Below are 7,169 nucleotides of genomic sequence, written 5' to 3'. Positions count from 1 at the left end.
TTGTAAACTGAGAAAGTTAATCAATTTGATTCTAGTATTGCTGCTGGTTGATCTAAACTGTGCTGATCTTGTTTTAATTGTGTTAAATTCATTCATCTGTAAAAACAATCTGTTCCGTTTAATATCAATCTGTTCTTTTCACCTCTGTTACATAGTAAATTAGATTGTTTTGCGAAAATTTGATAAGCTCAATTCACCCCTCTCCTCTTGATCTTAGACACTGGTTAACTCTAACATGATGATGCTGGTTGGGGGCTCCGACGAGGTGCGATGCAAGCTGTTCAAGGGCACTTTGGCAGGAACAGCGATGGACTGGTTCATCAGCCTCCCTGATGGCCATGTAACGTTGTTCCCGCAACTCACAAGGCTGTTCAGGGCACAATACATCGCGAATCGAGCTTCCCCGTCAGTCTCTTATGACCTCTTCGATGTAAGATAGTATCAAGGAGAGTTTCTGAAGGAGTTCCCCCACCGCTTTGGAGCGCAGGTGGTAAGGCTGAACCTTAAAGACGAAAAGATAATGGTGCATGCATTCATGAAGGGCATCGTGCCAGGACCCTTCAGCGAGTCACTCATCCAGAACCATCCTAAGACCTTCACCGAGATAAGGCCACGCGCGACAGGTCGTCCTCAAGCCCTAAGGGTGCATGAGGCAACGAGAGAGATGAAGACCACCGTGGAGCAACAACCTATCAACCAAGAAAGCCCAGCAACAGGGGCCGTGGGAGAGAGAATTGAAGGAGCTAGTCGTTATCCCAAATGTAGCTGAGAGGCTGAAGGTACCCCCCAAGATCGACAAGAGGCTCGGTCCCAACAAGAACGCCTAGTGTGAGTTCCACCAAGCATTCAGCCACCCCATACGCAATTTCTTAGCACTGGGGCACCAACTAGACGAGTTGGTGAAGAACGGTCTCCTAAGGGATTACCTGCAAGAGAAACAGGGGACCGATGACATGGCGGCAACAAGGGGTGGCCCGGGACATGAAGTCCCCGTACACGGTGAGGTCCACACCATTGTAGGAGGGTTCTCGGGAGGAGGTTGCACCGCTTCTCAGCGGAGGAGATACGCACGAATGGTGATGTCGGTAGAAGCGCAGAGGACCGACGACGCCTTCGACGTCGACCTGGTCTTTACCAAGGCTGACCTTGAAGACGTTGTCCCGCATGACAATGACCCAGTGGTGATCTCGGCGGTAACCGCATGGAGGAAGCTGCACCGGGTGTTAGTAGATCAGGGAAGCTCGGCAGACGTAATGTTCTGGACGACTTTCAAAAAACTGCAACTATCCCCCGACATGTTAAGGCCCTAAGGCGACTGTCTCTACGGTTTCGCAGGAGATCAGGTAGAGGTGCGCGGATACTTAGAGTTGAGGACTACCTTCACGGATGGCGCCACGTCACGTACGGAGAGCACACTAGTGCAAAAAGATTAAAAGAATACTCCTTATTAAGTGCGGGTTTGCGATTAAACGCATTTGTAAAAACACGGTGGCATGTTTTAAATTAATTTGATTTACAAATGCGGTTCTAGAGTAAAACCCCATTTGTAAATCATTGGCATTGATTTACAAATGCGATTTTACTCTAGAACCGCATTTGTAAATTCTTTTTACCCTAAAATTTGAAGCGCGCCACTCAGTTTCACACTTTCACTTTCTTCTCCGCTCTTCGTTTCCACTGTTCTTGCGCTCGCGTCTCTCTGCATTTTCACCATTGTAAGTTTCGTTCATTCATTCTTTCATTCATTTTCGTTCCTTACTTCGTTGGCATTGGCATTTTCGTTCCTTACTTCGTTGGCGCATTTGGATTTTAGGTTACTGTTCCATTGGTCTTCGCTGGTCTATCCCTGCTCCGCCACCGCCACCGCTTCGCCCCTGCCTTTGTCGTGTGCCTCTGCCACTCCGATCACCAGCAACTTGGTTCACGGAAAGGTTGGTGTTGTATTTAAATTTTTTTGAATTTTTATTTAATATTTTGAATTTATAATTTTGTGTATTATAATTTATATATTATTATATATAAATTTGTATTATATAATTTGTATTTTCTTAAATTTCTATTATATATTTAGTTAGTTGTTAATTACATTTTAATAAAAGTTTTATGTTCTGTTAGTTGTTACTTTTAGAATAGAATTATCGTGTTTGGATTGAGTCTGAGGGTGTTCGACCCTAGGCATATGTGTGAGATAGAATACTAATTATTAGAAAATTCTAACTATTCTAGAATATATAATGGATCGAGGTTGGATTAATGTTGTTCGTATAAGTGATGAGTACGAAAGGGGAGTAGAGGAATTTATACAATTTGCGCAGCGTAACGCGATTATTAGTGGTCATGATGGAGCAAAGATCAGGTGTCCGTGCGTTAACGGTTTGAATGGAAGGATACTAGATGTGAATATCATGAGGGAACACCTGCTATGTGATGGGTTTCTTCGATCTTATACAACTTGGACATGGCATGGTGAATTATTAAATTTACCACGTGTTTCCGTAACTGAAGAATATGTGGGTTCTACCATGGATGAAGCCGTACACGATGATGGAGATAATGATCGATTGGAGGACATGATTCGTGATGTGGGAGCTGAGTGTTTTGCAAAAGCGCATGGATATGGAAGTATGTCAAGAGATGCAGAGACTCCCTTGTATCCTGGATCAACTAACTTCACACGGTTGTCGGCGGTGTTAAGATTGATGAATTTGAAGGCAATAAACGGATGGACTGATAAAAGCTTCACGGAATTGCTCCAGCTGTTGAAGGATATGCTTCCAGAGGGAAATACTCTACCTAATCGTAATTACGAGGCCAAAAAGATTCTTTGTCCAATGGGTATGGAGTACAAAAAGATACATGCATGTCCTAATGATTGTATATTATACCGGAAAGATTTTGAATTGTTGAAAAGTTGTCCGAGGTGTGGGTTATCACGTTATAAGTTGAAACAAAAAGATGATGAATCTATTGATGAGATGGAAAAGCATGGACCCCCAATGAAGGTTATGTGGTATCTTCCCATCATTCCAAGGATGAAGCGTTTGTTTGCAAACCCAGACGATGCTAAGAATCTTAGTTGGCATGCAGATGAGAGGAAATGTGATGGCATGTAACGACATCTAGCTGATTCTATTCAATGGAAGAAATTTGATGATGACTTTCCAGAGTTTGGTAAAGAATCAAGAAATATCCGACTTGGTTTAGCTACAGACGGAATGAATCCGTTTGGTAATATGAGTACAAATCACAGTTCATGGCTTGTATTACTAGTTATTTACAACTTACCTCCTGGATTGTGCATGAAGCGAAAATACATGATGTTGTCTATGATGATATCCGGTCCGAAACAGCCAGGGAATCATACTGATGTTTATCTAAGTCCCTTAATTGAAGATTTGAAGTTAATGTGGGACCAGGGTGTTGAAGTATTTGACGGATTTGCTAATGAAACTTTCAAGCTTCATGTCATGTTATTTTGCACCATCAATGACTTTCCGGCATGGTAACTTATCAGGTTATAGTGTTAAGGGTCACAAAGCGTGTCCAATATGCCAAGAAGACACTGCTTCTCAACAATTGAAACATGGAAGGAAAACAGTATATCTTCGGCATCGGAGGTTTCTTAGAAGTCATCATCCTTACCGGAGGTTGAAAAAAGCCTTTAATGGACACCAAGAGGGTAGTAGTCCACCAACTCCATTAACCGGTGTTGAGGTTTACGAAAAGGTAAATAACATAGACCACACCTTCAGTAAGTCAAAAAAAAAAGTCATCTGTGACAAATATGTGAAAAATCATTATCGTCCAGAGGCTTCAATAATTGAAAGGTACATAGCTGAAGAAAGTATTGAATTTTGTTCAGAGTACATGACAAAAGCAAATTCAATAGGTGTTCCAGCTAATTCATGGCACCACAGGCGTTCTACAAGTAAATGTTTACGTGGTGTGAATATTCTAAGCAAATCTCGATCAGAAGTCTTGCAAGCACATTTGTACATATTGAATAACACAGATGAAGTTGTACCTTACATAGAAGCTCATAAAGCCATTGTGAAGGCAAATAACCCAAGACAAGCAGAGAAATGAGTCTTGATGGAACATAATAGAACTTTCATGCCTTGGTTTAAAGACGAGGTGTTCAAGGATTCAACGGCATCAGAGACCTTGACCTGGTTGGCTGCTGGATTGAAGTTTGATGTCATCTCATGTACAGCGTACGAAGTGAATAATTATATATTTTACACGAAGTCCATGGATGAAAAGAGTACAGTTCAAAATTCTGGTGTTACTCTTGAAGCCGAGTCAATGCAGTTTTCGACTTTGAAAGATACAAATCCAGTACTTGGATCAATGGCATACTATGGGTTTATAGAAGAGATATGGGAGATTGACTACACTAAGTTTTTTGTTCCAGTTTTCAAGTGTAAATGGGTTGACAATAAAAGTGGGGTTAAAATTGATGATTCAGGATTCACACTAGTGGACTTTCGAAAGATAGGGTATCGAGATGAGCCATTTATAATGGTTCAACAAGCATCTCAAGTTTTCTACGTGAAAGATCCTACGTCAGAACATTGGTATGTCGTTTTACACGGTAAAAAACAAGGGGAGACCATAGATGATATTGAAAATGGTGACCCCTATTCATTCACACCAAAGATAATTAATAAAGATGACGATGTAGTTGATGATGTACATGCAACCCGTAAAGACCACAGTGAAGGAATTTACATATGAACTTTCAACCCCCATGCAACCTGTAAATAAGCATTTTAGATTTAGATTTTTATGTATTATTTTTATAAGATTTTAATTCGATGCAGATTAACTAATGTTTGTTACCTAATTTTTTTAACAGAGACATGGATGACGACACTCAAACCTCGATCCGGACGAGGCAGCAGAGGACCTACTAGATTGAAGCGTCTCGCATTGAGACGTGCTGCTGGTGAGAAGACACGTGTTGACATTGACGTCAACACTGGAGTGGCTTTTGGTCCTAAGGCAGATGAGTTTATGAGCTATCTTGGAGTTGTTTCTCGTGAGAGGCTCTCCATTCTGATTAATTCATGGGATGAGGTGTCAGAGGTCGACCGTAACATGATCTGGGAGGATGTTCTGGTAAGCTTTACATTTTGATATATAATATTCATTGATTAATTTTAATTTGCTGATGTTATTTTGCAGGCAAACTTTGAAATTCCTGATGTGGAACCGCTTTGATCGAAGATTATATCCAATATCAGACTCAAATTTCGTACCTTTAAGTCAAGACTGACTTCGAGATACATTTTTGGCAACCTTAAAGACGAAAATCCATGTTTAAAGTACAAACATATTGATGAAGAGACATGGCGCCTTTTTAAAGAAAGCCGTAAAAATGAGGCTTGGATTGTAAGTGAAGTAACTTTTTTGTTTATATAACATTAATAAGTTTATCTTATTTACTTCAGTTTGTTTATTTCAATTATGACAGGATCGTCGGAAGAAAGCTCAAGAGATAGCTTTGAAGAATCTTACCCCGCACGTTATGTCTCGTTCGGGGTATCGAAAACTTGAGCAAACACTGATGGTGGAAAAGGAGAAATCTAAACAGGGGACGTTGTCTGAGAATGTGGAAACAGGGGTCACTTCTCCTCCATCACCACCTTTTCGCCATGTAAAATGGAAGAGAGCCCGAATTAAAAAGTCGGGTGCACCAAAGAGAACGAAACTCAAATGAAGACTAAGATACGTGAAGAATTAATGGAGGAGATGAGAAAGGAGACTGATTTGATGTGGCTAGAGATGAAAAAGGAGAGTGATCGAATGCGACAAGAGTTTCTATTGCAACAAGTTTGCGCTGAGCCGATTGAACCCCTTGTTAGTCCCACTCCCAAGAGCACAAAGGGAAGTTGTGCGGCTCCTCCTACATCAGGGGATGATATCAATGGGCAGACGGAGGATTGTGAGCTACTGGTAGTGGGTGGCAAACTTCCTCGGGTGGTGGCCCTTGGAAAAGTCTATCAAAACGCCACCACCTTACATAACGTTCCTCTCTCCCCTGATGTGGTGAAGGTAACAGTTGAAAAAGTACGTTTTCTTAATGCTCGTGTTCCACTACCTTCAGATGAGGTAACCACTGTGGCCGATGCATTTCAGACATTCGTTGCCTGGCCCAGAGAGCTCATTCGATCTATGCCCAAACCTCATGTAATAATTTCATTTCATTATATTATTTTTTATTTATATTTATATATTACATATAATTTAATACAAATGTTGTTTATCTTGTAGAAACCTTTTCGGCCACCAAGTCCGGAAAAGAAGCGTGAGGTTCCAGTTGACGATCCTCTAGCTTCCTTACGTCTCATTGCTAGTCAGATTGGCAATGAACCTTTTCCAGTTCCGTGGGATGATACATTTTTTCAAATAAACACTGAACTGCCACTGATGATTTACAACACAGATTTATCAGAATTTATATCTAGGAAACAGGAGCTCAATATAAGTATAATTCATTTTTTTATGATGTAAGTATCTTTACCTATTATTCAATTTACTTTATGTTAAATTATTATTGATTATACTTTCACTAAAAACTTGTAGGTTTTTGCATAGAGTCTGTATCACTGAGGGGAAGGAAAATATGTATGGATTCTTAGATCCTGCATATACTAATCCCGTTGGACCAAACTCATCTGAGACTCAAGCATACATCACTAACACCCTGGAAAAAGAGGGAAAACAAATTTATTTATGCCCTTATATTAATGAGTAAGTTTAATTATATGTCATCAATTATTATTATTTCATGTTTTAAATATTTACTAACTCTTTTCATTGATGATATAGGCATCATTGGCAGTTACTTGTCTTATCAATGGTTGATAAGACTGCTGTGTGGTTCTGTTCCCTACGCAAGAAGATTCCCACAAAATTTAAGGATATCATTGATACGTAAGTACATTATAAACTGAACTTTGTATATGTTACTAATTAACCATCTACTAACGAGGTTTTTTGTATTAACCAGTTCATGGTGTGGATATAACATCCTAAAAGGTCAATCAAGTTCAAATAATTTGAAGTGGATAAGAATAAAGGTTTGTAATTTTTTTCTTTCTCTATTATCATTGTTTATCAATATACTAACATATTACTTTTTATTGAATTATAGTGTAATAAAC

The sequence above is a fragment of the Phaseolus vulgaris genome, chromosome 10 (assembly GCF_051622355.1).
Source record: "Phaseolus vulgaris cultivar YP4 chromosome 10, ASM5162235v1, whole genome shotgun sequence".
In the NCBI taxonomy this organism is placed as follows: domain Eukaryota; kingdom Viridiplantae; phylum Streptophyta; class Magnoliopsida; order Fabales; family Fabaceae; genus Phaseolus; species Phaseolus vulgaris.
This window is presented reverse-complemented; position numbering follows the sequence as displayed.